This window comes from Myxocyprinus asiaticus, chromosome 37 (assembly GCF_019703515.2).
Source record: "Myxocyprinus asiaticus isolate MX2 ecotype Aquarium Trade chromosome 37, UBuf_Myxa_2, whole genome shotgun sequence".
Lineage (NCBI taxonomy): Eukaryota > Metazoa > Chordata > Actinopteri > Cypriniformes > Catostomidae > Myxocyprinus > Myxocyprinus asiaticus.
The window spans coordinates 3373687-3396500 of record NC_059380.1 but is presented as its reverse complement, the minus strand read 5'-3'; the positions used below and the strand labels follow the sequence as shown (position 1 = coordinate 3396500).

Here is a 22814-nt window from a genome sequence, read left to right as displayed (position 1 = left end):
CCACGGTTAGATCAAGACTGTTATTTAATAATCGCAACAGGCCTACTTAGGATTTTCTACAAGCACTTACATTTATTCTTCTGTTAAAACTTGTGAATTGTTTGAATTACTTGAATTAAATAGCAGTTGCGAAACACACACAATCGCCTCGCAGCTCCCCCCTCCCTCCGATGATCTCAGAACTCTGCGTAGGGAATTAATTTGGCCAGCACCAGCTCTGACCTCCGATTTGCATTGGGAGTTCTGTTGGTGTTTATTTTGTAATTAATGAACATCTAACTGCTCATTATGCACTTTATTTCATGACTACTTGCCAAATAAATAAATACATGCACATAAAATATTGATTTGAATTTAAATAGTTTTATTAGCTCACTTGTAGAGATCACACAGTGATCCGAGAAGCAGCAAAGATGACTTGCAATAGCAGCATGACCGGTCTGATATGTGGATGTGCGGTTGTTACTCAGAGAAATCAGGCCACTAGATGGCGCCATTGACCAATCAGAATTGTCTAATCCAGAGCGCCGTATAATAAAATCACGTTAACACACATATTGTGTAAGTCTTGTGGCTATACTTTTGAAACAGTGAGTATTTTAACGTTTACATATTAGCCCCATTCACTTCCATTGTAAGTGCCTCATTATAACCCAAATTTATGCTTTTTAAAAAAAAATAAAAAAAATAGCGATATAGTTTTTAGCCGCAAATGCTATCGATTGCTTAACTTGTATTGAACCTGGAGGCTTTAGGGTTCAGGGTTGAATGAGCATTAGTAATAGTGACGGTTGCTGTAGCAAACTTCACTAGTGAGGCGGTTCTACATAAAGATTTAGACCAAAACCTCATATAGGTTACTCACTGAAGCATGTTATTGGATGTTGGTTTTAATAATGCATAAGATAGGGTCTGGTCAGGCGCTTATGTACATACTCCTATACAGCACTGAACTCTGAAAGCATCAGAGAACTGATTCATCTTTGTGTTTTTTCACCCTGACTGCTGATGGAGAGATCACACCCTTCATCTCAACTTCCTTTCTGTCTCAAACTGGTAGCGTTCAGTGATGTTAACTCAGCATATTTAAAGGTGCACTCAGTAATCTTTGTCCTAATTCAAAAGGTTTGATTTAGGGATGCATGGATATGAACATTTTTGGCCGATACCGATTTTAACAAAAAAGTATTGGCCAATACCGATACCGATATTTTGCCACTCATCTTATTTTGTCATCAGATCTCTGTTTTACTTAGAAATTATGTTTTAAAATGTACAAAGAGGTACAAAAGCTTTTTTACTGTTCAAACATGTTAACTGTTCATTTCAGTTAACCATTGATTAGAACGGTTGAACACATGACAGGCCAAGATTTTAAAGAGAGCCACAATTAAAGATTCATAGAAGATAAACAGATTAAGAAGATACAAAAATAAAAAAATATGATAATGATGACTGATATGCAAAAAGGTTGTTTTGTACTTCTAAAACATTCCAAAACTCACATTTTACACGCAAGTACAGTATATGATAAAACAAATTCATACTATGCATATGTTGGGCAATTCCACTGAAATATCAGCCACATCATGGAACAATATAAAAGTTTTAACCACCCCCTTTTAAATTCTGTATTATATTTGTAAAATGGATAATCGATAATGCCATTCAGACCGCTAGAGGGCGCCGCTTGCTCACAGAGTGCTGACTGAAGTGCTGATTTTAAAACACAGCCTTTTATGGCTTAGTAATCGTGCAAGGCCATATTGCCATTTCAATCTTAATTAAATCAATCATGCAGCATTAATGGATATCATACTGATGTCTCAGTAGTCAAAGTCTGCTGGTTTCAAGCATTTTGGATGGTTTCCCTCATCATGTAGCCTATAAGTAAGTGCCGCTTTCACAACTGTCACGTCTAGATTGTGTTAGATTGTGCAAATAAACCATCTTTTTTTCATATCAGCATTATAACTGATTTGCCGATTGTTTTAATTTGGTCAATAATTGGCCGATAAATATCGGTAGCCGATACAATGGTGCATCCCTTTGATTAATACTTTTGAAAAATATGTTTAAAATCATGTATATTCACATGAGACTCATAAAAGCTGTAAAAGTTGGCATTTGTGGCATAATGTTGATTACCTAAAAAATACATCTCCACTCATCCCTCCTTTTCATTAAATAAGCAAAAATCATGGTTACAGTGAGACACTTACAATGGAAGTCAATGGGGCCAATTTTTGGAGAGTTTAAGAGCAGAAATGTGAAGCTTATAATTTTATAAAAGCACTTACATTAATTCTTCTGTTAAAACTTGTGTATTATTTGAGCTGTAAAGTTGTTTAAATCATAATTTTAGGGTTTATGCGTTGCGTGATAATGGCAACGAAGTTATAAAAATTGTATATAAATTAATTTAAAAAGAAATTTCACACTAAAATTGTTAAAACTAGGTCTGCAACAACTAATCAATAAAATCGATAATTATCGATAATGAAAATCATCAACAACGTTCATTATCGATTAGTTGGATATATGCGGTGAACACGGAGAAGCTCCGTCAGTGACATCACTTCACAGCCCATTGAAAATGTGTTGCATGACTAAATTCATTTTGAAATGACGGAGACAAGTTGAAGCGGAAAAAACAGGACCCATGATGTCCAGCACACAAGAGCACTTTATAAACACTTCAAAGATCCTAATAATCATACAGTTTCATGTGGAGCAGTTGCAGCATCAGATGTGTTGAAAGAGTGTGTGTGCTGTTTGATGCACTTAAGAGTTGTATCACTTATCACTCCAGCGCATCAAATATATTTTACTGCTATTTTCTCTTTTATAAATGTAAACATGTTATGAATTCAAACTCAGATGTGCATTTCCAGGTATTTCGCAATACTGTTTGTTTTTACCACAAGCGAGTCTCCGTTAAATTTCTCTGATCAAACGAGCGTGCGCATCCACGTAAATTAAACCGATCTCACTGTAGAAAGGGAGCGCGATCACTTTGATTAAACTTGTGCAACATCATACCATGCTTTCAGTTTCAATGTAATCAATCGGGCAGCTTTCATGGATGTCATGTGTGCCGGTTGTTGTAGTGTTTTAGATTGTTTCTCATCGAGTAAGTGCATGTAATACAGTGAGCTTTTCAGCACAAGAGTGAATCTGCACTGCGTTTGCAGATGATTGTACTATATTAAACTGTATATAATACTGAATATAATGTATAATAATGTCAAGGGTCCTGATAATCAGTGACAATATGGTTTTAAAACTTACAATATTAATTTAAAATACTCATTTTTTTGGTTTCTCTCCCCTTTTCTCCCCAATTTGGAATCCCCAATTCCCAATGCGCTCCAAGTCCTCGTGGTGGCGTAGTGACTCGCCTCAATCCGGGTGGCGGAGGATGAATCTCAGTTGCCTGAAACTGTCAATCCACGCATCTTATCAGGTGGCTTGTTGAGCGCGTTACCGCGGAGACATAGCACATGTTGAGGCTTCACACTATTCTCCGCGGTATCCACGCACAATTCACCACGCGCCCCACCGAGAGCGAACCACATTATAGTGCCCACGAGGAGGTTAACCCATGTGGCTCTACCCTCCCTAGCAACCGGGCCAATTTGGTTGCTTAGGAGACCTAGCCGGAGTCACTCAGCACGCCCTGGATTCGAACTCCAGGGGTGGTAGTCAGCGTCAATACTCGCTGAGCTACCCAGGCCCCCTATCATTTCTGTTTCTTAAAAAAAAAAAAATGTTTTAATCAAATACAGGAAATTTTGTTATTTATCCGATTAATCGAAGAAATAATCGAAGATTAATCGATTATCAAAATAATCGTTAGGTGCAGGCCTAGTTAACACACATATCGTGGCTATACTTTTGAAACAGTGAGTATTTTAATGTTTACAGACTGGCCCCATTCACTTCCATTGCAAGTGTCTCACTGTAACCCAGATTTTTGCATTTTTTTTTTTTAAAGCAAAGGAGGGATGAGTCTAAATTATTTTTTGTGGTTATCAACATTATGCCACAAATGCTGTCTCCTTCAGAGAAAGTTATTTATTGGTTGTTCTAAAACAACGGGAGGAGGCGGACAAACAGGGAAGCAAAAAAGTGACAGGCAGTGACTGAATATGTGAAATGCAGTTAACTGATTGAGAGCGATGTGATCTCGGCTGATTGGTGACTAGAAGGCAATCACCCATAATGCCCGTTTGGGGGGCTTCTGGCTTGACTTCATCTGAGCTGACCTTGATCTCTGGCTTTGGTCTATAAATGTGTTCATGAGCGGAGAGGGAAACGAGAAGAAGGAGAGAGGAAGACAGATTATGAGAGATGGAGGAGAGGAGAGAGGGGGAGAGAACAAAGTCACTTTGTTGTGGCTGCTTGCTTAATGACGGAAGCTGCAGGCTCATTAAAAGTGTTTTTTGTAAAGGAAAAAAAAAATCCTTGTTTTCTAACACTGACATTAGTAACACACTCAAACTCCTTCGACTACCACACAGAGGGGCGAAGATAAATATTTAACTTGTGTAATTCATCATTAAATAGAAAAGCACATGCTGGTTGCTGGCACCAATGATCTCATTTACAAAATGAAAGGTCGCTTATTATGCGCTTTACCCTTACAAAACATTACTAGTGATACCATGTATTTTTGGAAAGGGTACTATGGTAATATTATGGGTTTCAGGACACTATCATGACATTAATACCATGATATTCTTTGCATTACCTTGAAGCACCATGTAAATTCCATAGTTTATGAAAATGGTATGATTTAAGTGTGATAAAATCGCCCACTAATCTTTTCTACGTTTTTATAATTTTACAACTTTGTTGCCATGACGACATCACACCGTAAACACTAAAGCGACCATAAACGATAATTTAAACAACTTTACAGCTCAAATAAAACATGAGTTTTAACAGAAGAATTCATGAAAGTGCTTTTCTTTTATTATAAGTGTCACATTTCTGCCTTTAAACCCTCAAAACTTGGCCCCATTGACTTCTAATTTAAGTGCCTCACTGTAACCTTGATCTTTGCTCTTTTTAAAGGAGCGACAAGTTAAATTTGTTTTTGTAGTGCTGTCGATTGAGCTCAACTTGTATTGAAACCTGAATATTCCTTTAATGTGAGGTCAAAAAAACTGCACACAAAATAATTATAAAAGAATGAGCAAAATGCTGTTTAAAGTAGTTTTACATGGAGTATAGTGTACCATGGTACCACCAAAGTATTTATTTGCATTTATAAACCAAAATGCAATTAGCCTAATAAAACATTTCTGATCCATAAATTGTAGGAATCTATTTTCAAGATGGGTGGTCGTGAGGCAGAATTAATTTAGCAGCAACTGAGACTTTAGCTCGTTTAAATTCAGGACCACTTCCAAGGAACGTTTGCATTCCGAACCTACGGAATACTCCAAGGAAAGAGAAGCTTTAGTCATTTTACATAATGTCCTTTAAGCGCAGGTCTGTGCACAAGACATTCGCTCCCTGAGGGAAGTGCAAAGTCGCAGTGGCGAGGTCAGGTGACATGTACTTCCTGCCAGGGCAAGCGATCCAGTGACATTTCCTTGCACATATGGGGCAGATAGCTGCAAGACACAGCGGGAGGTACTGCCTCTTACCTCCTTCTGGTGAAACGGATGCAGCTAGCGTGCTATTCAAAGTGGAGACTGCAGAGTTTCATATCTCAGAGTAGGATTCAACTTGAAGCAAACTTCCTAGCCCCTGTCTGATGGTTGTAACGTCCAGCTCCAAGGCAAAAACACAGAGTTCTCACACTTTTTTTGTTGTTGTAATTACTTGATAAGGATTTTTACAAATTATTCAAATTCAGATTCAGAAATTAACTTGAGAGCCAGTTACTTGAACCAGTTCATCGAAAAGAGCAATTCACTCGTTTTTCGCATCGGACATCACTACGAGCCAGGCGAGCCAGTTTTATACAAGAGCAATCTTTAGCCAGTTAAACACTTTAGAGCAGAGCATCACTAGAAAAATGTAGATTAAAGGAATATTACAGGTTAAAAACAAGTTAAGCTCAATCGACAGCATTTGTGGCATAATTTTGATTACCACAAAAAATACAGTGGAAGTAAATGGGGCCTCACTGCACATACATAGTATCCAGTATATATATTATACATTTATGCAGTGTTTGTGTGATTATGGGCAGGGGGTGAAGTGTGCATTGCTTTGAGAATGACCAGTTAAGAGGCACACTAAACAAATCTTGGCTGTGTTTCTATGTGAAAGAGTGTTGTAGCCCATCCAGAAGTCTGGTAAATTTCCCAACCAAATTCCATGACTGTACATGGAGACGAGCAGTCAGAGCTGCAGATAACAGATAACTGTAGAGTAGAAAATGGTGATTAACATCTTCTCTGTTTACCATCAGAAGATGACACAAAGAGACGAAAGGAGAGGGTATGTTTCTCTATTTAAAACTAACTGGTTAGAAATGAGACAAGTGGGTTTTAAAGAGACACCAGTTAACAACACTGCATCCTTGATTAATAAAATGATACCTCAACAGATTCCGATCCAATGACAATCAAGCAAAAGCATGATTTTCTTTTCATTTCAAAGTCTGAAATTAGAAATCAACATGGTATCCAAGATTCTCATTCTAAAAAAATAAGCTAACTTTAAGGAGTACACAGGCACATAAGGTCTCTAAGCTAACAGATATGCACTACGTCCAAATCCAATTTTTTAGACTGACAATTTAAACTGCAGGTTATATGTGGACAGATCTGTTTTTCAGACGTCAACATTAGCTTTCAAAGTAACGATGCAAACTGTTTAGTTTTTAGCTTTCCACTTTCCAAATATGAACACATTCATCACAAGCAATGGTTTTAAAACTGGGAGAGGTGACATATGCAATGTTTATTGCTGCTAGGGTTTACAATTGTCCCGTTTTAGTCCCGTATTCTGGCAGAAATTATGCCGTCTATTGTCCTGTCTTTTAGCGGGCAGCAAAACATCCCATGTATTGAAGCATAAAAGGGTCGGACAACGAGACTCTTGAAGAGGACCCACGTCCTGTATTGAAGCGCTAAAAATGCTCAAGCATCCTGTAGTCACGGGAGACATTTATTACCTTATCGTGTAATGGTGGCTTGTAGTGGAGTGTGTTACCGCATCATTTATGCCATTTAGAACGCAGTACATGCCTTTTCGTCACAACAGCTGATGAAACAACCCGTCGCACACAACAAATGACGCAAATAACACATGATATACAATCTGACCATTCAGACTAATGGTTGATACTAATTGCAACCTGGTGCACACAGTGTCAGATACTATTTGCACCCATATTTAAATTGTGTTTGTTTAGAGTCCCACAGACACACTACATTAACCCCTACCCCTAAACTTAACCCTAACCTTACCTTAGAAAAATAACCTTGGTTTTACTACAGTAACCATGGTTTCACCATGGTATTTTGTTGTAAATTTATAGTAATCACAAAATTAACCATGGTTACAATATTACCAACATATTACTGTAGTAACACCATGGTTAATTTCATTAAAACTATGGTTTCTGCCAAAAAACATGGTTACTAAAATAAAGTAATACAGTGATGTAATCTGAACACAATCAATGCCGAGCCATGGCAACGAGTGCGATCGACAGACCCCGCCTCTGGACCAAACCCTTCTCTGCACTCCCTGACATTCATCATGACCAAATCACTGTGATGAAATCAATATTTGTATTAACTTTTATCTATTATTTTAAGCAGTATTAAAGGAAATATTAAGAGTGGAAACAGGAAATTGGATGGGAAAACGAGTGGGACAAAAGGTGGAATTGAACTGAGATTGCTAGGACAACAGTACACTTTCACACCGTCTTTACAACCTACACCACCACAGTGACACCTATTGTCTAGTTTGTCGTATATTTCTGTGGTTTCACCAGACTATTGGGGTGCAAAAAGCTGCACTGTGTGGCAGATGCTATTTACACCGGAGTGCAAATAGACACTCCATATTATTAATGGAATCCTCTCACACGCATTCTGAAGTTCGACAGCCACATTGTTTCATCAAAGGTGGCTACCACACGAGTGCACCAGTTACTGCAAGTCTGTCTGGACCACACACCACTTTGTATGATAATGGTGGAAACGGCAGCATAAAATAAAGCGTGAATCTCTAACGCTGCCTCATAGGGTGTAGTCCAGCACCTCAGCTACATATTGCCATGTTGTAGGCTAAAATCTCTATTCCATTCCCCTCCATGTTGTTGTTGTTATTTTTTTTGCGTTCTGATGCAACATCATTGCAATAGCAACCAATGCAGATATTATGAGAAACACAAATCAGATCTGACCAGTTACAATACACAGTGCGGACAGTCAATCATGAAGATCGGATTCCGATCAAATACACAAAAAATCGTATTTGGAAAATCTGAACATAGCCTAAGGGTATAATCACATCCGATTTTTTGGCCTACCTGACTCAAGTCCGTTTAGGTTTTTGTAGTATGAACAGGACAAAAACACAAAACATTTATTTTTACAAGCCTGATCCAGACCCCATCTGTAGGTGGTTTGGAATCTATTAAAATCTGATTTTTTGTTAATCAGATTAGTCTGAACGGTCAGATGTTTTTTTTTTTTTTTTTGGTCATTCATTGTGCATGATGGGCTGTTTCATCAGGTGTTGCGACGAGGACATATACTGCATTCCAAACTGAATAAATTATGTAGCTAGGGCTGGGCGATATGGCAAAAAAATTAAATCTCGATTTATTTCAAACTTAAGGACGATTTATAAAATACCTCAAAGCCAATTTAGGTATTATTTTTTTCTAAATCAAGTCCATCTAGAAAGTTGTCTAGAAGTGTTTATCTAGAAAGTATTTTTAGTATATCAATCAATTTGTATGTATAACCATAAACACCTGAAAAACAAATTCAGTGAAGTTGAAAACACAAGAAGCAAAAAGCTCAGTTTAAAATAATGATTTCAGTGCTGTAAGCACATGGCACCCTCTAGCGGTACACGCTGAGCAGAGAAGCAAAATGAAATTATATTGCTGCTTGTCAAAATGATCGCAAAATGATCACTTCACTTCCATTGGATGCCACATTCATACACTGTTTTTGTGTTTGTTTGGAGTTCCGCAGCAACCATACACCTTCACCTATCCATAACTCTAAATCTAACCATAACCACAAATATTTGCATCTCACTGCACATGTAGTCTGGGAAGATGGTGCCGCAGATGGCTGCTTCGGTGTGGAGCTCTCTAGCATTTTTGTTACTTTTGTTTGTTTGTCATGTTTTTTGTCAATCTTTCCCGATCAGTTTCACCAGGGATGAACTGCTGAATATTCGGCAGAGCATACCTGATAATTTCTTGCCAGTGTTTGAGTATTCTGACATTTTATTAAACATCATAGTTGGAGATGCTGCGGTGCTCTACAAGCAATCCAAAAGACAGAAGCGAAGGAAGATAGCGACGCGCTTGTGAAGCTTCATCAACGCAGCTTTAGTACTCCACTGCCGAGTATTCAACTGGCGAATGTCATCTCCCTCGACAGCAAAACGGACGAACTGCTACTGCTCACTCAAACAAATAAGGACTTTTCTAACTCCGCTGCTCTGTGTTTCACGTAAACCTGGCTGAATGAAGCCATCCCGTACAGCGCGTTTCATCTACCAGCTTCCGGTTGTTCAGAGCAGATCGCGATGCAGAATCATCTAGGAAAACGAGAGGCGGGGGAACATGCATTTACATCAATGAATGTTGGTGTTCAGATGTAACAGCGTTGAAGATGATGTGCTGTCCTAATTTAGAAGCGCTCTTCATCAACTGTAAGCCTTTCTACTCACAGTGGGAGTTTTCTTTGTTCATTCTGGTGAGTGTTGATATCCCACTACAAGCGTGCGTGAACGCAACGTTACAACAGTTGGCTGATCACATCACAGACACAGAGCAACACCTGCACTCACTTATTATTATTCTGGGAGATTTTAATAAAACTAACCTCACCTGTGAACTGCCAAAATACAAACAACACATCACATGCCCCACCAGAGACAGAAATATATTGGACCACTGCAACACCACTGTAAAGGATGCATATTGCTCTGTCCCATGTGCAGCTTTATGACTCTCTGATCTCTTGTTCATCTTCTTCCGACCTACAAGCAGAAACTAAAATCAGCTAAGCCTGTAGTAAGAACTGTAAAGAGATGGACCATTGAAGCAAAGCTGGAACTACAAGCCTGCTTTGACTGCACTGATTGGAGTGTTTTTGAGGCTGCAGCCACAGATCTGGATGAGCTCACAGATACTGTGACATTATATATCAGTTTCTGTGAGGATATGTGCATCCCTACTAGGACATTTTTATTATTCAATAACGATAAACCATGGTTTACAGGAAAACTCAGACAGCTTCATCATGCCAAAGAGGATGCTTATAGAAGTGGGGATAAAATATTGTAGAACCAGGCCAGGAACACATTGACTAAGGAAATCAGAGTGGCTAAAAGAAGCTACTCTGAAAAGTTGAAAAACCAGTTTTCAGCCAATGATCCTGCATCAGTGTGGAAAGGCCTAAAAAGCATTACCAAGTATATGACACCTCCCCTCGCTCTGTAGAGAGTCAACTAATGGCTGATGAACTGAATGTGTTTTACTGCAGGTTTGAAAAGCCCAATCTCACACCCCTCTCCTGCTCTCATCTTCACACACACCAACACCGTCTGGAACCCCCCTCCTCCCCCTCCTGATACTCAATCTGCACTTATGATCTGTGAGAAGGATGTGTGCCAGGTCTTTTGGAAACAAAAGACTAGGAAAGTTTCAAGACCAGATGGTGTTTCAACTGTCTTTCTGAAAGTCTGCTCTAACCAACTGGCCCCCATCTTCACACAGATCTTCAATGGATCACTGGAGCAGTGTGAAGTTCCCTGCTGCTTCAAATGCTCCACCATCATTCTGGTCCCTAAAAAACCCAAAATAACAGGACTAAATGACTACAGACCTGTCGCTGTCATATCTGTGGTCATGAAATCATTTCAGAAACTGGCTTTGGCCTACCTGAAGGACTTCACTGGTAATATTGGTCTTCTAATATTTTATGCAAAACTTAGATTCAACGATTAAAAACAAAATAAAATCGTAAATTCAAATTAATTGGAAAAAAAAAATTGGCCAGTTAAAATTCATTTTGTGGCAATCAACATTATGCCTAAAATGCTGTCGATTGAGCTTAACTTGTATTGAACTCGGAATATTCCTTTAACTAGAACTGAAAAAAACAGCACTGTCACACTTCTTTAGTCAAATAGAAAATAAACAGAATAATAATAAAAAGTTTTATCAACAAAGCATGTTTTCGCTCAGAGAAGGGGGACATGTTTGGGCTCTTGGGCATGTTTGTAGGTACTGGATAGCGACGGAGACTGCCAGGAAGAGATGCTAAACTGTCACTCTATTACACATGTGTGTGTCAGTGTGAATATGTGTGTGCTGACCAAACAGCTCCACTGACGTGACCAATTTGTTATAAGTGTTAAAGTGCGAGAGTGCATGTGTGCCACACATTTGTTTTTGGGTGGGGATTAAAAGTGTTCGAGAGTGTGACCTGTGCTGGTTGATTGGTGTGAGCTGCATATTTATTAAAGACCACCTCATTTCCCATCACATATTTAACAGGGATCTTGTCCCCATTTGCAGCTGGGTCCCCAAACAGAGAGTGTGTCTTCAGTCCCAATTCGACAGCAACGCAGCTCACTAGGTCTTGGAACAGAGCTACAGTTTCACATTTTAGAAGCACAATATTTTGTAAGGCTCTTTGTTGACAGCGAACTGACTGCACCTGCCGTGATGCAAGTCATACTGCAGGCAAACACACACAGCATAACCCACCAACACATGCATTAAAGACACATATGATTCTGCAGAGACTCTGGGCTCCGGCACTCTCCCCTTCCATTACCGCTAGTGACATTTCCGAGGGCCGTCGACCTCCGAGCCCATGCATTTTAAATGAATGCCCCGCACGCCTGCAGTGCATCAGTGCTCCCAGCTGGCTAATACCCGAGCGATCGACCCCTCCTTCACTTCCTCTCTCTTCCTCTACACGCCTTACGGGACTCAGAGCCAACAGAGACACAGCATGTGAATGCACACACACCCAATGCCACTCAAAATAACGGCAGAACATTTTCTTGTCATTTCAATATCACGTTAGAAGATGAAATACAGACTCTTAAAATCTAGAGAGCTGACTCAATGTCTACTGCCTACATGGACAGTAGTCTAAATAATCGAATGATTGAACCTCTTAAGTAACTGATTTAAAAACTTTGGCATTGGGAGTGTGTCAGTGATGTCCAAAAATGCTGTCTTGGTAGGCAGCTCACTAGGTTTTGAGACAGTCATGCAGGGCTCCATATAAAAAAAGAAAAATGACTTCAAAGCCACTGGCTCCTAAACTGAAAGATTAAGGAGCCAAACTGCTTATTTTAACTGCCAAATTACAGAATTGGTCAATTTAGATGGTTGTTCAGAAGCAAGACAGAATATATATACAGGGTTGGGGAGTAACGGAATACATGTAACGGGATTACGTATTTAAAATACAAAATATAAGTAACTGTATTCCACTAGAGTTACAATTTAAATCATTGGTAATTAGAATACAGTTACATTCAAAAAGTATTTAGATTACTGAAGAGATTACTTTGCATTTTATTGTCATTTGTTTAATTTAATATTTAGTCCTTTCAGATGGAAAACATTTATACATATAAATGATGCGATCCAAAGTGCATTTGAACAGTGGCGAAACACTTTCTTATGATGTGTTACATTCATACCAGCAGACAGAGAAGTACGTTTGAAGTAAGTTTGGAGCAGAAGAAATAGAAATAAACCTTGTGTAAATTGTCAGCTTTACGCCAAGATAAAATGCTATTTCTAGCCATTTTACATGCACAAGTTACCAGACACGATCATATTTTGTTTACCAAGAAAATTCACGTTGGATCATAATTTATTTTTTTCCTAGTAAGACCTTTGATATTAGGGCAAAAATCGTATTCTTGATAATAATTTTTGTATTTTTTTCCTGTAAAAATATCTAAAAATCCTTAAAACAAGATCAGTTTGATTGATCATGTTTTAGAAACAACACTGCATAAGATATTTCGGTTTTTCAGAGAATGTATTTTTAACGTGTATTTTGTCTTACTGTACTGGCAGAGTTTTTATAGTCAAAACAAGTGAAAAAATCTACCAGTGCTGAAGAAGTAATCCAAAGTATTTAGATTACATTACTGACCTTGAGTAATCTAACGGAATATGTTACAAATTGCATTTTACAGCATGTATTCTGTAATCTGTAGTGGAATACATTTTTAAAGTAACCCTCCAAACCCTGTATATACACACACTGGCAGCCAAAATTTTGAAATAATGTACAGATTTTGCTGTTTTGGAAGGAAATTGGGACTTTAATTCACCAAAGTGGCATTCAACTGATCACAATGTATAACAAGTATGTATGAAAAAAGTCATTTTTGATCAAATCTAGACAGCAGCCATCACTCCAACACCTTATCCTTGAGTAATCATGATGAACTGCTAATTTGGTACTAGAAAATCACTTGACATTATATCAAACACAGTTGAAAGCTACTTGGTTCATTAAATGAAGATTAACATTGTCTTTGTGTTTGTTTTTGAGTTGCCACAGTATGCAATAGACTGGCATGTCTTTAGGTCAATATTAGGTCAAAAATGGTAAAAAGAAACAGCTTTCTCTAGAAACTCGTCAGTCAATCATTGTTTTGAGGAATGAAGGCTATACAATGCTTGAAATTGCCATAAAACTGAAGATTTCATTCAAAGGTGTACACTACAGTCTTCAAAGACAAAGGACAACTGGCTCTAACAAGGACAGAAAGAGATGTGTAAGGCCAGATGTACAACTAAACAAGAGGATAAGTACATCAGAGTCTCTAGTTTGAGAAATAGATTATTCCACCTCCGGTTTGTTGGTACTTATATTGCGAAAATTACTGTCTAAATGCTCATTATTCGCAGAGTTCACAAGTTGATATGAGAAGTAGGAAAGATGACTAAAAAATTACTTTATCTCCAGATGTGCGGTCATTATTCAGAAATATTAGACCACTGGTCATCGCAATTGAGTAATCAGAATCGAGTTTTTTAGAGCACTGTGTAATAAAACTAGTTTAGTGGTGTGTGCTAAGGTAAGCACTACTTTTAATTTTGCTCATACTTAGGGGTAAAAAAAAGGATGAAAACAGTCAAATAACAAGGGATAAACGTTTCCCATTGATCTTTTTAGCTGCAGGACTAAAGATCAAATTTGAAGACAAAAAGTTCAACTAGATTTTAAGCGTCAACATTTGGTTGGCAATGAACATTTTGCCTGACTGCACATCCTACAGTAGGCAGCTCGAACTTGTCGCCATGAATATGCTAAGCCACGAGTTGACATTAGGGGGAAGGAGAGGCAGCTTGCTCTGAGGTCGCCTTTCTTTTTATGATGTAAGAATAGCCTTTGCTGTTCAGCAATCCACCGATGCAGGTGCACAGGCTCACACACACATGCATGCCGATGTCTGCACACACCTAAATACACACAAGCGAGCACACGTTCTGATGTGTGAGCATGCATATACACAAACGCACATACACACAGAGAAAAAGGATGAAAAAGATATCCAAAATTGATTCCCTCTACAGGCCTGTTTCAAAGTGGCAAATCGCTGCTTACTGAAGTCCAATATCATAGATTCATCAATTTTGAATGAAATGTATGAGACCGAAATAGCTTTTATATGTCGCACACACACAAATAAAAGCACATCCATATAGTCACTGTGCCATGGGGCAAACTTAAAGGCATAGTTCACACAAAATCAAAATTCTGTTATCATTTATTCACATGTTGCTTCAAACCTGTATGACTTTCTTTCTTACGTGAAACACAAAACGATTAAAAAAAAATAACATGGTCACCATTTTACATTTATGCATTTTAGCAGACGCTTTTATCCAAAGTGACTTTCAGTGCCCTTATTACAGGGACAATCCCCCTGGAGCAACCTGGAGTTAAGTGCCTTGCTCAAGGACACAATGGTGGTGGCTGTGGGAATTGAACCAACAACCTTTTGCTTACCAGTTCAGTGCTTTAGTCCACTACACCACCACCACTCCATTTTCTATATAATTAAAGTGGTCTGAGGACTCCAAAATGTTTCTCAAGCACCAAAATGGCCAAAAAACTTCAAGAATTTCAGCTTTTAGTGAAACTTTCCATTTGTTTTTTTTTACTGTCTCCAGACAGTTATACCACATGACATGTTTTACATTAAGCCCCAGAAAAAAATATAAAAATGATTCTGAACTCATAATTGAAAACATGTTCATCACAGAAGAAGTGCGTTCAATCAATTGTTTTGTGTGAATTGCATTTGTTTGTTTTTTTCTCCCCAATCTGGAATGCCCAATTCCCAAAGCGCTCTTAGTCCTCGTGGTGGAGTAATGACTCGCCTCAATCCGGGTGGCGGAGGATGAATCTCAGTTGCCACCGCGTCTGAGACCGTCAATCCGTCAATTATCACGTGGCTTGTAACCGCGGAGACGCTGTGCTTGTGGAAGCTCACGCTATTCTCCGAGGCATCCACGCACAACTCACCACGCGCTCCACCAAGAGCGAGAACCACATTATAGTGAACACGAGGAGGTTACCCCATGTGACTCTACCCACCCTAGCAACCGGGCCAATTTGGTTGCTTAGGAGACCTGTCTGGAGTCACTCAGCACGTCCTGGATTCGAACTCACAACTCCAGGGGTGGTAGTCAGCGTCAATACTCGCTGATCTACCCAGTGCCCCCATGAATTGTATTTGTAATGCAGTTTGGAATAATTATCTATCTATTATCATGCCCCTAAACACCCCCACACACAAGCTCTCCACAGGTCTTGGTGTTTGTTTTGGCATGTCTGTTCACAAACACATTTATTGGGTCTTTTTCCGACGACCCCCTGTTGATTATGTGAAACTAATGAGCCAAAACTCAAAGCTCATGCCCCGATCCCTACAGTGCTGGCAAGAGAGGAGACCCATCCAGGCTTAGACAAAAGCACATGTAAAGGCCAGCTCAGAGACATTAATGAGTCAGAACAGCAAAAAAGCCTATGCAGTCCAATGTATCGGGAAGACACACTGCATGTTAATCAGTTTTCTAAACTAGTGTCAAAGAGGAACAAAGACATCACCGTAAAATACATCCATGGGACATGCATGTTAATATCATCCTCTAATTAGGCTGACTTTCTAGTGACTTGCCAGAAAGGGGAAGGTAAATGTGGGACTAATAATTGATTTGTTTGTTTATCTTGGCCACACATGTTCCTTGCAAACCAACACAATTAACAAGACATAATAAAAGACAGTCCTCGGTGGGGCACCATGACTACTGTACGTTTATAAGCAGTTAACTGCCTTTAATTGCACAACGTGACGATATCGACATGCCACTGCCAGATGAGGACATGTAGCATTCTGCAAATTAGATTAGTGTTACATTTAATCTAACAATGATTCAATTCAATTACGATTCCGAAATGTTGTACAATAAATGCATAATCAAAAATATGTTAAAATATGTTTTAAAAATAAAACACCGGGTTCAACACAAGTTAAGCTCAATCAATAGCATTTGTGGCACATTGTTGATTACCAAAAAAATAATTTTGACTCATCACTCCCTTTCACTCATTTTATTTATTTTTTTCAAATTCATAACAAAATTCCATCAAATTGAGTAATACTTAAAAACATTAAACAAAAAAAAAAGTTTTATTAAATTATTTTTTTTAAATATTACACAATTCAATTTGATGGAATTTTGTTTTGAAGTTAAAATGCTATTTCTTGAGTGTTTTCTTTAAAAAAAAAAAAGAAAAAAAAAAAGTAAGGGGGCCTGTGTAGCTCAGCGAGTATTGACGCTGACTACCACACCTGGAGTCGTGAGTTCGAATCCAGGGCGTGCTGAGTGACTCCAGCCAGGTCTCCTAAGCAACCAAATTGGCCCGGTTGCTAGGGAGGGTTAAGTCACATGGGGTAACCTCCTCGTGGTTGCTATAATATGGTTCGCTCTCGGTGGGGCGCGTGGTGAGTTGTGCGTGGATGCCGCGGAGAATAGCGTGAAGCCTCCACACACGCTATGTCTCCGCGGTAACGCACTCAACAAGTCACGTGATAAGATGCGCGGTTTGACGGTCTCAGACACGGAGGCAACTGAGATTCATCCTCCGCCACCCGGATTGAGGCGAGTCACTACACCACCGCGAGGACCTAGAGTGTATTGGGAATTCCAAATTGGAGAGAAGAAGAAAAAAGGCACAAATCTGGAGTACAGTGAGTCGCTTACAATGGAAGTGAATGACGGAAAAAAAATCCGATCTGCCGATTCACACGAATTAACAAAAATCTGATTTTAAATTAATTTTAAACCACATATGAATGTGGTTTAGATCAGCCTTGTAAAAATCTGCTTTCATGTGTTTTTGTACTGTTAAGACCAGTGTTGGGTGTAATGCATTACTAAGTAATTAATTACTGTAATTAAATTACTTTTTCATTGAAAAAGTTAAGTAAGGGATTACTCTTAATTTTTCAGTAATTTAATTACAGTTATTTCTGATGTAATTGTGTTAAATACTGTATATGCTATAGAACAATTCTATATAAAACAATAGTGAATTTAAAATCGAAATTTAACATCTAATGTTAAAATATATATATTTTCTAATTTAACGCTGTCCCTTTAAATTCTTTGGCTAGTTCATGAATAATTTATTTGATTTTATTTTATTTATTTGAAAGAATTAAAAGAACAGTTTCATGTCTATCCTTGTATTTTTCATCTTGTCAAGTTTAAGTGTTTTAGAAAGTCATTAGTAATAAGAAATGCAATTACTTTTCAGACACAGTAATTAGTACAGTAATCTAATTACACTGTAGAAGATGTAATTAGTAGTTAGTAATTAATTATCTTTTTTAGAGTAACTTACCCAACACTGGTTAAGACTACAAAAACATAAACCAATTTGAGGCCTAAAATGTTTTTTACATTTTTTCTGCTTGTCTGAACATAGCCCATCTCAAGTGCAATATACTTTCTTCTAGATTTCTAACAATTCACTTTACATTAATATTTTGCTGGACTAATGGACGTTTGCAGGTTTCACAGTAAGTACGCATTATAATTCATCTGTAGCTATAATTAGCATCTTGTACTATCATTAATTTAAATTGACAGTTTTCTGGTTTGCATTGAAGACACTCATGAGACAGATCTGAACCAACACGAACATACAAAAGAGATCTATCACGCATCAGCCTGCTTTTAAAATGTAATGCCTGTTTCACACGTCCTCCAATGATAACAACCTTGATTATGGCAATGATTTGCAATGAAATGAAAATGCAATTTGTACAGGCTTTTCATTTTGTGCATATTTCTTTCCCAGCTTGGACTCAAGCCTGAACAGGTGTTTCCAAAACACTCTGACACCTAGCTCTCACATCTGAAGCCCAGCTAAACGGATATCTGGCACAGTAACTTGTCTTATTCCAACATTGGCATCTAAAAATCCGGACACATACAAAAACACCACCTCTACCTACAGCTGAGAAAGCAAAGTGATAGGCCTCTAAAACCGGCATTTGCCTCTCATACACCCTTGCTCTCTCATGTCTGGTATGAGAGGTATGTGGTAATTACTGAGGTTGAAAGCTGACTAATGCGCAGGGTGCATCTGCAGCTAATGCGAGAGGTTCCTGAATTTTTGGTCAATGTTAAAACCATGTATCCTAGTCATTTGGCCAGAGAGCTCCAGGGCAAAACAAACAACAGGCCTGCAGTTTTTGTATCATAAAAAGTGAGTTGTACAACCTTGTGGCAGGGCGGAGGGCGGGGCCAGGTCGTGATTCCGCACACCCGGCCCCTAATAAGGCTGATTAAGCCTGAGAGGGATAAGGCCGACCGGGTGTGCGGATTCACGACCCGGCCCCGCCCTCCGCCCTGCCACAAACCTATATTGTGCTGCATACAGGTATTGAGATAAAAGAAAGTTGTTCATAGTGGGCAACTTTCCTTACACAACAATTTATGGCAACTATTCGGCCTGATCTCATTATTATTAATAAGTATATGTACAGGTATGTAACATTAAAAAGTAAATTTTTTAAACGTTTGGATAGACGCTGAAATGTACAATATGGATTTATTGACAGCATCTTAAACGTAACAGTTTTTACACATTTACAGCTTTAGAAACGTAAAAATATTTACAAATCCTTTAAATTATCCATATATTTGTAGTTACATTTTTTAGATATTTTAGATCCCTTAATATTACCCCTAAACCTAACCCTAACTATTTCTTAACAATTAAAAAATAAATTAATTAATTAAAAAAAAAAAAAAAGTAAAAGGCAGATAAATTGAATACCAATAATTTATTCCAAAAAATAGCAAAAAGCAATACAAGGTAGTCCAAATGATGACGAGCTGCATCTGAAGTGCTCTCTGATGGCATAAAATATACTTACAAAATATTTGAGCCTATTTTTAAGATGCATTTCAATTTCATATTTAAATTCCATCAAACTGAATTGTGTAATTTATAACCAAATTAAATTAATAAAACTAATTTATTTTTACTAAATTAAATTTGATGGAATTTTGTTGTGAAATTGAAATGCCTAAATCTTAAAATGATATACATACATTATATATATATATATATATATATATATATATATATATATATATATATATATATATATATATATATATATATAAACAGTTGCAATCAAAATTATTCAACCCCCTGACCAGCAATACATTCTGGTGATGTGAATTAAAACAGTAAACAGTCAAATTAAGTTTTTAATACACATTTGAGTGATTGTGAGTTCAGTTTACCCAAATATTAAAATAAAAAAATAACTAATTGCCATAACTAAATAACTAAAACTCTTCACAAATGTCATGTCAAAAATATTCAACCCCCTAAGTCAATCATTTGTGGAGAATCCTTTATCCTTAATAACAGCAAATAAATGTTTCAGGTGAGTGTTCTCAGGCATCAGACACCTCTCTATTAGAATTTCTACACATTTCTCATGAGCAAAAGTTTCCAGCTCATTGACATTCTTTGGTTTCTGTGCTGCCACTGCTTCCTTGAAATCCCCACAAAGGTTTGAAATGGTATTTTAATGATGGACTGAAAGGGCTATTTAAGGACATTCCACGACCTATCCCTGAACCAGATTTTGGACAACTTGGATGTATCCTTGGTGTTATTGTCTTGCTGGAAAGCCCAGTGATCACGAGCTTCAATTTACACACTGAAGGCATCACATTTTTCATGCCAAAATGGCCTGATACCTGAAAGAATCCATGGTGTCAGTCACACAGTCAGGATAGCCGTTTCCTGCAGCCGCAAAACAGCCCATAACAGGACTGACCCACCTCCATGCATGACTGTGGGGATGATGTCGTTCTTGACATCACCTTGTCATCTTACTCCAGACGTACTGCTGACCCATGGGTGTAAAACTCATTTTCAGTTTAGTGTCATACGTCTATAAAACCTTCTTCCAGGACTCCACAGGTCTTTCCTAATTACTTCTTGAATATTCAAGTCAACATTTCCCTTGGTGAAGTTTTGCTTTCTTTCACACCCCAAGAAGGTTGCTGTTGTACCATATTTAATAAATGTATGAATGGTGCTGCCAACGTGTCTATTGGAAATTGAAGTGCCTTGGAAATGTACTTTTAGCCATGACCTTTCTTGTGTAATGTTACAATCTCCTCTATTAGCTTTTGAGACAGCTTATTTTTAATTGCATTCTTCTGCATAGAAATACATTTTTGCTTGCAACGCTAAACTTAAAATTTAAAACTTAAATAAGTGCCACTGCAGATTGATGACTTAATTTTGTTTTAAAACAATTACTTGTGTAGCCTTACATATTTAAGGATCAGATACATACAATAGGGGTTGAATAATTATGACATGGCTGTATTTAAAAAAAAATCCTGCTATTTACAAATATTAGGTTATATATTCACACTATGACATTAAATGTGTCACTCAACTGATATAGATGTAAAGTTTAAAAATTCTGGGTCATCAGAAAAGTTTACTTTTGTAAATCCTTACTGTCTTGGGGGGGATTGAATAATTTCGATTGCATCGAAATTATATATATATATATATATATATATATATATATATATATATATATATATATATATATATATATATATATATATATATATATACACGTTTTTGGGCCACAGCATGTTCTGAAAACTCAACGAGTCCCACACCAAACTAAATAAAAATGTATTGATTATGTAATGATTTAACCATTACAAAATGTTTATTAATTTTAACATTTCAAAGTTTAGTCTTGGTGAATGGACCACAGAACAGAATGAAACCGTTTTAATGTCAAATTAGGTAACGCATCAACTGTGTAAATTAAATGTGATGCACTGAAAATGTAATTCATTTCACTGATTATATTCACTAATTTTCACTGACAATAAACACTATTAATTCCATAAATTCAATACTCATGGATTCAATAAGGATTTGTATACATTTGTACATCTCTAAATTTTTTACGTTTTAGATGTTGTCAATATTATGCGTTTCAGCCGTTTCATATTAGTTACGTCTATGCAAACCTAAGCAGATGTATGTTTGCTAGAACCACACTTTACGTAAGAATAACTATGAATTCTCATGAGATCATGTAGAACTATTTGATTGTGACAAAATATAAGGCTGCTCAATTATTGTTTTTGTCAGGATTTTTATTATTATTTTTCTGCCATAAAACTGATTGTGCAGATCAAACCGTAAGGCCTAGAGACTTTCAGGGATGGTAGTACTCCAGCTGGCTACCCATACGCATAGAATCAGCCCGATTGGCCCATAGGTGGCGCAATAATGAACAAAATCACATTTTGGGCCATAACTCTTGAACCATAAGGGCCAGAAACAAATTTATTTTTTCCTTTGATTCCTTGCGTCATGAAAAGCGCATCTTTTAAGCTCTGCCCCCCGTTTTCCCGCTATTTTGGAATGTTTGAAAAAAAAAATCTAAACGAACTCATCCTAGGCTGTTCGCCCGATCAGAACCAAACCAGTGCAGAAAGATTCAGCAGAGTCCCAATATGAAAAGTTATCAAAGGAATTTTGAAATTTTAATTTATCGTCAAAAGGTCCACCAAAACGTTTGTAGTGGGTGTGGCCACTTTTACTTAAAAGGTTATAACTTTTGAACGGATTGAGATTTATCTCCAAATTTGGTACACTTATGTATGGGGGGCATTCTGAGGACACACAAAAAATTGCACACCTCTGCCTCTTGGTGGCGCTATAATAATAATAATAAAAAAAACTAAAAATGGCTCTATGGAATCGTTGGTCCGATTGACTTCAAATTTTGCATGCATTGTTTTTGTCCAAGTTGCCATCAACATCTATGAGGACAGTCACATATCTTGAAAAACATGGCCGCCATTTAACAATCAGCTTTCAGCAGCTTTTATCTAGGGTTAAATAAGGCCGATCAGAACGAAAACTGGTGGGCCTATTTGTCTCTTGTCCCAAGAGGTCTGTGCAAAATTTGAAAAAAATTGGCCATCGGGAGGCGCTATCACATTTTAC

At 37.6% G+C, this 22814-nt stretch overlaps 1 protein-coding gene across 4 annotated transcripts in view; it reads right to left on the bottom strand.

Annotated features, from left to right (window-relative positions):
- Positions 1–22814, bottom strand: part of map4k3a (mitogen-activated protein kinase kinase kinase kinase 3a) — a 121842-nt gene that overhangs the window by 70763 nt on the left and 28265 nt on the right. The window lies entirely within an intron of this gene.